A 10,327-nucleotide genomic window follows, 5' to 3' on the forward strand; every position below is an offset into this window, starting at 1 on the left:
TTAGGTGGCCCCAGCGGGTTAGTTTGTTTGTGCTTGATAGATGTATCCTGATGAGCTGAGAGAGGAAGCTGTGAACCCGAATTATCTGCTTAACCTTATTAATCTCTGTGAATGGGGTAGATGGAACATTCTGGTAGGTAGGGACAAGCTGTTTGAGTTTTCTTCTCGACTGACATTCTGATAGATGTTATACTGCCCTGGCAAAACCCCAAATGAACTGGAGAACTTGTCTCTCTTTTCTCATTGCTGAGGAAAGCAAGGAAAGGAGGGAGGGGCTTTGGTTCTCAGTTTGAGGGTACAGTTCACACCACAGGGAACCACTGGCAGCAAGAAGTGAGGTGGCTTGTGTGCCCAGTCATGAAGCAGAAGGATCCATGCTAGTCCTCAACTTGATTTCTCCTTTTCTCCAATCTAGAATCCCTGTCCACTGAAGTGGGGCAGGGCGTATTGACATTTAAACTGGCCTTCTTTCTTCAGTTAAACCTTCCTAGAAATATTCTTCAGACAGACTCAGCTAGAGGTATGTTTCCATGGTGATGCTGAATCCAGTCAAGTTAACAATAAACACCAACTATTGTATAATCTATGATAATGTTCTCCTTCCCTTGGAATAATGGAGTAGTTACTGCTTCCTTATTTGAAGTGTATCGTTGTGGGTTGCCTGGTGCTGCTTGTATTTTGATGCTGTTTCCTGAACAGGCGCTGCTCCCAACAAGGAGCACATCACTACTCAGGTGATTCCATGGCAACCTTCTCCCCGTTTTAACTGGTCAAATAAAGGCTAGAGCCTGTGATTGGGCAGCGGAAGGGCAAGAGAGAGAGAGGAAGGAGAAAAGGTAAGGTGGGGGAGGGGAAGGTGGAGGAAGAGGAGGTGGAAGATGGAGCAGGACCACGTGCCCTGGAGGAGCCCAAGTAGCAAGGGATCTCATAGCTGGAGAATAGAGTAGTGTGGTGGCATATATGCCCAATCTAGGCGTACAGCTTATAAATATTTTAACTGAGTTGTGTGGTCTTTTTACAGGCATATTGGGTTGGAGATTTACTGATACAAATCTGGCTGGTATTAAATATTAAGGCTGACTGGTATTTTCCATTTGCACTGAGTTAGGTGAGCAAGAAACTGTGGAGTGGTCATCAGTGGTCAGTGTATGAAGAAATAAATGCAGGCTGGAGAGATGGTTAAGAGCAGCGATTGTTTTTCCAGAGGTCCTGAGTTCAATTCCCAGTAACCACATGGTGGCTCAAAACCATCTTATGCCCTCTCTGGTGTGTCTGAAGACAGCTCCAGTGTATTTATATGAATTAAATAAATAAATAAATAAATCTTTTAAAAAAAGAAATAAATGCATTTATGAAAAACAGCAATAGATATCTAAATAACTGACTGAAGACCTCAAGAGAGCAATTTACTTCTAAGTAAGCGTTTAACTCATGACTGTTGTTAATCCTGATGTTCTTCAGAAAAAGCAACTCCACCATTTTGGACCAAATTTAATTCAAGCTTTATTAAATATTAAATACTGACCACTGGGTCCACAAAACGTAGTTTAGTCTCCAGTTGAACTAAGTCTTGAAACCCCAGAGATCCTGAAGGGATGGTAAGAGTTTTGCCTATTCTTGGGCACCAGGTCCCTGTCACTAGCCATAGCCCCCCATAGATTTGTGGCCATCAAACCCCTCCACATGTATAGGATGTGACCTCTGGTCAAAAAAGCTCAAGACAGATCTGCATTTTAATGAGGTACCTTGAGGCCTGGAGGGCTTAGCCAATAAGCTTTCCTTCCCAGGCACTCCTCCCTGCAAAAGATATTTAACCTCAGGCCTACCCTGAGAAGTGGGGTATGGTTTTACACAATCAATTCCCACATGACAAAAAATGTCTTAAAACCATGGACTGCCTCTTTTCTTCTGGATCTGCCATGGGGAGCCATGGAGAAGGCCTTTGCCTATAGAGATGCTGTTTAATCACCCGTAGAAGGCTTCCCTGTGCTCCCAGCCATGATCAATCACTACGAAGCCCAAGTCTGCTGTTGTCAAGCCAAGGACTCTCTCCATGGAACCAGCTGGAGCTCCCCTTTTCCCCTCCGCCCCGAGTCAAATCCAGCCCTCAGGCCCCTCTCCTTTCTCAGCTCTTCCATGGCATCCAGCTGCGCCTAGGTGTCCAAGAGCCTGAGAGCCAGACAGCCCTGGTCTCATTGCAGGCCAAGGGACCCCTGAGCCAGCTCCGGCTGTCCCTCACCTTAGACTGCGTTTCCCCACCCAGAGCAGTGTCCCCAGGGCTTCCCTACAGCCCAACACTCGCCCTGGGACAGTGTGGGGTAAGCATGGTCAACTCCTGGGTCCTGTCTCCGCGAGTGGGCAAGCCTGTGGCGGAGTGTCTGCGGGACCACCAAGAACCCTACACTGACCAAGAGACAGACTTTGTTCAGGAGCATTCCTCTGGAATTTCCCCACTGAAATGGTCTCAAGCTACATTGTTTGTGTGTATGCATGTTTAGAAGGCCACAGTACTTTCCCATAAGTCTTTGCTATTTTCCAAGAACGACAATTCCCAGCAGCCCAGAAACTTTCCAGCATTCCAGAAAGTTGCCTGGTTCCTGGGCAGGTAGGGCTTATAGGTCAGTTTTGGGGATTTCCCTGCCACTATTGGATAATAGTTTTTGAACAAGTTTCTTAATAGTCTAAATCTTAGCGCCTGCCAAGTTAATATAATGCATATATTTAATGGTGCTATTGAGAGTAATAAAGAAAATAAGGTACAGCTTAGTACTGCGTAGGATGTAGAAAATACTTCATAAGAAGTTCTAATGATTTATATCATTACCTTTTAGGTAAACTATTATTCTTATATAAAGTTCCATCCAAGGACTCAATTCTACTGTCTACTTCATTGGTTTTCTGCCACATAATTATTTAATACAACCATCATAACTCCACTTTAAAAAATTAGGCATACTCAGTTATTTTGTCTCTCTTAAGAACTATCCACAGCTTAGAGCCTCATTTACTCTTCCATGAGCTGAGCTGTGCCGTCCTTTCCTGTCTATTTCTTTTACATACATGCTTAAATATATTTCAGCTAATTCAGTGGCCAAACTGTCTATTGTGAATCGCATCTCCTTTATAAACCACTGGAAGCAAGTTTCAGTGGAACCACGTGAAAGTGTGTATTGTCTGGAAGACAGAGCTAATTTTAGCTCTGAGGTAGCACTGTGTTTCCCTCTTTGGAAAATTCCTTCACTTTTGATGAAAGCCAAAGCTTGAAGCTAGTGGTGACAGACTAGGTTCCCAATGGCTATGATGTTGGCAGTAAGGAAGCTATTGCTGATGGAGTAAATAGCAACCTGAACTTCACAACAGCAGTGAGATAAGCCCACGAAGTGGCCTTGGCCCACAGAACACCTTTTCTAGAGAGCCTGGGAAAACTTGTGAAGTGGCAAAAATACAAACAGCATATGGTCTTTGTGGGAGCGTCGTCATACATAAACAATGTGCTGTGGGTGTGGTAATGAACATCAGGTGTATTTGCTCCTAAACTGAGGAATGAGGAATTTGGCTTTCATGTATACGCCTGGAATGTGTTTTTGAATTTCTGGTATTTAAAAAAAATAATTTAAGGACTACGTTATGTTTTTACTCCTTATTTGGAAGCTATACTGGCCAGCATACGAAAATACTTAACTTAAGATCTTCAAAGGCATACTGTAGAGGTTTGGAAAGCATTTGGTTTGGCTTGAAGCAAGTTTGGCTAGCAAAGTGACAGGCACACAAGAAAGAACAACAGGTGAAAAAATGTGGCGTTTCTTTCATCTTTCAAAGGATTTTCTTGATGAATTGAAACAGCCATGAAAATAAGCACTGGCCTTGGTACCCAGTGGCCTAAAAAGGCTTAGAGTGGGCCAAATCAGACTCAGGCCAGTGCCTAATGAAAATCAGGCAGCAAGCCTAGGCCTAATTAAATATGTACTGCCTCCATCACCCCCACCCCCACCCCACTTGGCTCGATTTTTAACAAAAAAAAAAAATCTGGTTTTGGGTAGAGATATTTTTCTTTGTGTTAGGCAGAGTTTGTAATGACTGTCAAAACAGACAGTGGCATTAGTAACTCATTAGAACCAGTCAAGACTGTTATTGGCTAAATATATATTTTTTTGAAGGCCCATTTCTCTTAAAAAGCTACTTAAGAATTTAAGTCATATATTTGTAGGCAAACGTAAATTACATATCTTTAAGTTGTCAATTGGGCCTCGGAAATGCAGTCTTCCTTTTGCTTGGGAATCGTGGCACATTTGATAGAAATGATGTTAGGAGTGGATTTTAAACCTGATGATTGAGCTGGAGCAGGTCCCCAAACTTAGTTTAAAAAAGAGTCTCAGAGACCCATGAGTCATGAACTATTTTCTAACTAAGACCACAGGAGGGAAGTCTGTATAGGATCCCGTAGAACTTTAAAGCATATCTGGACTATGAGAATCTGTCTTGAGATCGGGATGTTTTCTTCCGTGTTTCAGTTCATAGAGTTGGTACGCTGAGGACCCGGGATTGGATCACGGAGTCCTTGGCCCTCAGTGGGGAACTTCTTTCTGGACAGTACCTCCCACGAAGAAATTACTGCTCTTGCTTTCAATTTGAATAGAAATAAACTTTTGTGCAACTCAGGGCGATAACAAACTTATTTATTGCAGCATCTTTATGAAGTCCTGGGAGGATGGTTGAGTTGTGATAAGCGGCGAGTCTGTTTTGTGTCGTTTCAAAGCCTTTGCACAAGGAATTGCTTTTGAAGTCAATGACCGTGCCGGATTTAGAAACCGTTCTAGACGTAGTCTGTGTTTGTGGAGCGGGGTGGATGAGACTCAGATCCGCAGACTTCCCAACGCGACAACCATGTACTGAACACGAGAAATAGAAAAGGAGGGCTCAGCCATCGAGTTCCATGATGGATCACCCCTATCAAGAGGAATGTAAATATCCAGCCACTGCCAAAGGCGAGTCACAGACAATAACAAACCACATGCTTTCAAAGGAAGGCCTAGCCTCTGTTTTTCTTTTGAAATGCTTAATGAAAAGCTGCTCAAATTTTTTTCCTGTGGGTTTGTAGGTTCTGAAATGGGCAATAGGCAGGAACAGAAGCCCGTGTACTCAGTCTTCATTGGCTTTAATGGCTTTGGTTCTGAGCTTCGCAAGCAAAATGTTCCTGCGAAGAGAAGTGCACGGACAGGGGATGCCCTGCTTGCCTCCCTTCACCCAAGTGTCTGAAGAAACGCCTGGTTTGTATTGGTCATATACCATTTTAGTGTGAAAGAAAACATGCCTCTTGAAAAGTTAAGGACTTGCAACGTAACTTATCTTGAGTCCGAGTACTGAGCTGCAAAAGTCAATTTAGAATAGATTAAAAAAAAAAAAAAATCAGCCGGGCGTGGTGGCACACGCCTTTGATCCCAGCACTTGGGAGGCAGAGGCAGGTGGATTTCTGAGTTCGAGGCCAGCCTGGTCCACAAAGTGAGTTTCAGGACAGCCAGGGCTGTACAGAGAAACCCTGTCTCGAAAAACAAAAAACAAAAAACAAAACAAAAAAATCTAATAAAAAATTAATTAATTAATTAAAACAAAACAAAACTACAATCCAATACTGGAAAACCTGTCCGGACACCATATTCATCATTTATCTCTTTACAGAGAGTCAACATATTTTTCTGTAAAGAGCCAGTGAACAAATAGTTTAGGTTTTGAGCCTTTATAGAGTGGATCTAGCCGCAGATGGTAGGTAAACAAATGCCTTTGTCTGTGTCCCAATAAAACCTCACGAGTTCCAATTAATAAAAAGGAGGGAGGGCTGGAGAGAAGACTCAGCCGTTAAGGGTGTACACGACTTTTGTTAGAGTTCAGTTCCCATGATCCATATCAGGTGGCTGGCAAGGGCCTGTGACCCCAGCTCCAGGGAATACAGTGCCCTCTTCTAGCACCCGTGGGTACTGCACTCATGTACACACACCCCATACTACATACACACAACACATAATTAAAAATTTAAAGACGTTGCCGGGCAGTGGTGACCCATGCCTTTAATCCCAGCACTTGGGAGGCAGAGGCAGGCGGATTTCTGAGTTTGAGGCCAGCCTGGTCTACAAAGTGAGTTCCAGGACAGCCAGGGCTTCACAGAGAACCCTGTCTTGAAAAACCAAAGAAAGAAAAGAAAGAAAGAAAGAAAGAAAGAAAGAAAGAAAGAAAGAAAGAAAGAAAGAAAGAAAGAAAGAAAGAAAGAAAGAAAAAAAGAAAAAAAGAAAGAAAGAGGGAGGGAGGGAGAGAGAGAGAGAGAGAGAGAGAGAGAGAGAGCGAGCTTTATGTATTCATTCTACTTTAGCTTCGTTGTTTTCTTTTCCCAGCTCTTTAAAATCTAGGTATGATGGCCCATGCTTGTAGTCTCAGCATCAACTGCTGAGGCAGGATGACTGCCTGTTGGAGGCCAGCTTGGATTACATAATAAGACAATATCTCAAATCAGTGTGGGAGTGGTGGGGGGTAAAAGGCATATTTGGCTCTGGATCATATAAAATCATCTTGTGAGCTATATTTGGTCCAAGAGCTATAATGTGCTAAACGTGTTCAAGAATATAAAATCCTGCTTACTTACATGTCTGGGAATTATTTTGAGAACAAATGTGTTTTTTCTAACTCATAATTGCTTTATAACTCTGGCTCTGTAATTATTACTTATGAATTGATTGTTTGGGCCCTTTGGGGGCTGCAGTGTAACCTCCCCCTCCCAACCTGAAGCTCGCTGAACCAGACCTCGACTTTGTTGCCACTAAGGAGATTACCTAGGGTGGAGCCTGCCTCCCTAGATCACTCTATTGTTCAGCCACTGTCACTGCTGCTACCTGCTGGGAGTCAGCCTAGCTATTCCAGAGACTACATCCTATCCTACATGTGGTCACCTGCAGCTGGACTCCAAGGGTGATTTGGTGGGAATGGGCTTCCCCCCTCCTTTATAAAACATGTCAGCCATTAAAAATTTGAGCCTTGATCAGAATCCTGTCTTGGTTCCATCTCTCTCTCGTCCACCTAGTTTCCCTCTCAGCTCAGGCCTGCCACTTAGGGTGTACCTGTCCTGTGAGCCTCTGGACAGCTTGCAACACTGCAGTATGGGGGCTAGCTAGATGGTGGGATTGCTGGTCAACCCTGACAATGCTGTTGTCAATATGTCCTGATTTTGTTCACTAGTTAAATAAACGTATGCAGTATTCACTTTTTACAGTGAATAAATCCATGTAATTTCACAAAAGAATAGCTACATGGATTCTTTTGCCATCTGAAGGCATTGGGCCTCTCTTTGTAAAAGTTTCCATGACAATTTTGCCCAAAAGAATGACAAATTTGCCATTGAGGGTAATTTCTCACTAAGATAGCTTTCCTTATGGAGGCTTAATATTGGGTCAAAGAAAAAAAAAAAAAAGACCAAATAGGACCCTTTCAGAAACCATCATGCAGCCAGCCTGGCCTGAAAGGTCTTGTGTGTCGTGATGGGAGATAGTGAGCACCTGAGAGGTTGGGGAACATCACCATGTGATCCCTGGGGCTTTGCTCCTAGTGGTAAGCAAAGGATGGAGACAACTGTGTGGTGTTTTAAATAAGAGTGGCCCACATAGGCATATAACTGAATGCTTGGTCACCAGAGAGTGGAACAATTTGAAAGGATTAGAAGGATATGAGGTGTGGCTTTGTTGGAGGAAGAGTGTCACTAGGGGGTGGGCTTTGAGGTTTCAGAATAGCCTGCCAGTTCTAGTTACTCTCTCTCTCTCCCTCCCTCTCTCTCTATTTCTCCTAGTCTCTCTCCCTCTCTCTCTCTCCTTGTCACTGTCTCTCTCAGCTACTTCTCCAGTACCACACCTGCCTGCTGCCATGCCACAATGATAAAGGACTAAGCCTCTGAAACTGCAAGCAAGCCCTAATTAATTAAATGCTATATTTATAAGGTCAATTCTTATTAGAGTCATGGTCATGGTGTCTCTTCACGGCAATAGAACATTGGCTGAGGCACATCGTGTGGTTAATGAGTGGGTCAAGCCAAGAGTCACGGGCTTCTGCCCTTCTCTGATGATAGGCAAAGAGTGGAGCAGTGATGCAAGTGGGCTCTGAGCTGAACTGTCTTTAACTCTGCTTCTGCCATTTACCTTTATGTCTCTTAGTTTCTCCACATGTTGAGGGTAAATACAATGTCTCTCTTGATGAGTCATGCAGTTGGAATAGCATACATTACAATATGGAATGCACTTGGGACCAGCACCTGGCACATGGCATTGGATAATAAGCAATGACCATGGTGATAATTTTCTTTCTTTTTTTGTCCTTAAAGTAACACTACACTTGTAGACTTTTATTTAGAGGAGATTCCACTCCTCAGGCATGATAATGATGACAGTGTTTTTCCTTGTCTTCCTCATCCAATGCCACCTCTCCATTCTATTGCTTTGCATCCTTAGCTACCTAACTCATGCTGTCTTAATTTCCATTTGGACCTGGGACTTTCCTTCCCCTTACTACATTTTGCTATAAGCAAGTGGTCTCCTGGATCTAAACTGAGAAACACTTGATTCATATATAAGAGGGAAGCCTGCATCATTGGGCACTGCATAATATCATGTAGCTGAGGCGTAGTTCAGCCCAGTTCTTCTTAGACATCTACAGGCCGCTCAAGGCAGGTTTACAGCAGGCTGCTCACTCTCATTCCTAAAGAGCTGAAGAGACAGGGTTTGCAATGTTCCAATAGGGCATCTCAGGGCCTGCAAGGATAGTTTACATCCGAAGGACCATCAATAAATCCCTGTTCTCAGCTCTATATTAGGGTTAGGTTCTCTTTCTTCTAGTTATGTTCTGGGCCATGAGAAAAAGCCTTATATGTCACTGTTCACTCTTTCAAACCCAGCTTAATTTTGCTCTTTTCTAATGGGCCTGTTGTTTACATTTCTGGAGCAGGGAAGGAGGTTGGACAGTTGTGGAAGGAACCTTTTATTTGGCTAATTACTGACTTGGATTTGTTTAATTTCTATTTTCTTGAACTATATGTGAGACTATTTTTTTCTAGGACCAATGCACTGTGTAAATTATAAACCAAGGCAGCTCTGAAGCAGTTTAGCATGCTTGCACATGGAAGGACACAGTGAAGATGGCGACCTGCAGGTAAATGGGATTGAATGAGGTTAATATAAGGTCACTGGGTCGTGATCGTTTGGATTATAAATGCCAAATATCACCTCCACCCCCCCCCCCCACAACAAGTGCTTGGCCTATAAGAATGATGTCTACATTAAATACCTGCTTTTTCCTCTAAAAGATGCATGGGGCGAGAGGTTTCTTACTTGTTTCTCCCTCAGTATCCTGTACATATGACTTGCTTTTATTGGCTTCAAAGGGTACTCTGTATATGAAGAGATATAGCATAGAAGGGAAAGACACCATGTCCCAGATGTATCTGTTTGAACTGAAACAATTCATCCAAATGGCAATTGGTGCTGTGTTAAAAGCCTCTGCTCCAAGCTCACACAGCGTTTACAGTTATTTAGTAGCAATGCCTCTTTGCCAGCATGGGGAGTTCCTGTTGCGTGCAAAAGCTAAGCCAAGCCTCATATTTGAAAAACAAGCACTCACATGACTGTGGCTGGGTTCATTTCAAAGGTGAAATGTCTGCATCTCTGTAGTATTTTTATTGTGTATTTTCTGCTACACAGTCACTGCTGCTCATGGTGATTCTATTCTTATTTTTCTAGGAGGAAAAGAAAGAAAAGTAGTATTTTAAGTGCTTATTGTATCCCAGGTGTTATATAGCCATGATTTCATTTAATCCTCATGCTAACCCATTTTTATATTGTGTAAACCTAAATGTTTATATCAAATTTTATTTTCTAATTTTTTATTGGTTATTTTATTTATTCACATGTTATCTTCTTCCCCAGTTCTCCCTTTACAAACCCACCCCTCCCCTCCTGCTTCTATGAGGGTACTCACTCATCCACTTCCGCCTCACCACCCTAGCATTCTTCTATGCTGGGGCATCAAGCCTTCAAAGGACCAAGGGCCTCCTCTCTCATTGATGCCAGATTGTAGCCTCCCATAAGCCTGAAACAGGCTAAACCAGAACCTGACCTTGCTGCCACTAAGAAGATTATCTAGGGTGGAGCCTTCCTCCCTAGATCACGCTATTGTTCTGCCACTGCTGCTGTTCCTCTTCAAGATACTGCTACCTGCTGAGAGGCCCCGGAGCTATTCTGGAGATTATGCCCTATCGTGCACATCATTACCTGCAGCTGGTTCCAGGTTCCAAGGATGAATT

At 43.2% G+C, this 10,327-nt stretch overlaps 1 long non-coding RNA gene across 2 annotated transcripts in view; it reads left to right on the forward strand.

Moving 5' to 3' along the window:
- The window catches only part of Gm40261, a 44,702-nt gene extending 34,714 nt beyond the window's left edge, over positions 1–9,988 (forward strand). The window contains exons 1-3 of one of the 2 annotated variants that reach the window (XR_868223.1): positions 5,063–5,267; positions 9,083–9,177; positions 9,951–9,988. This is a non-coding gene — a long non-coding RNA (predicted gene, 40261). Of the gene's footprint in view, positions 1–5,062; positions 5,268–9,082; positions 9,178–9,950 lie in introns of those variants that run through there. The other variant, XR_868222.1, reaches the window with a different exon arrangement.
- Positions 9,989–10,327: the final 339 nt, after the last annotated feature.

The sequence above is a fragment of the Mus musculus genome, chromosome 5 (assembly GCF_000001635.26).
Source record: "Mus musculus strain C57BL/6J chromosome 5, GRCm38.p6 C57BL/6J".
NCBI lineage: Eukaryota > Metazoa > Chordata > Mammalia > Rodentia > Muridae > Mus > Mus musculus.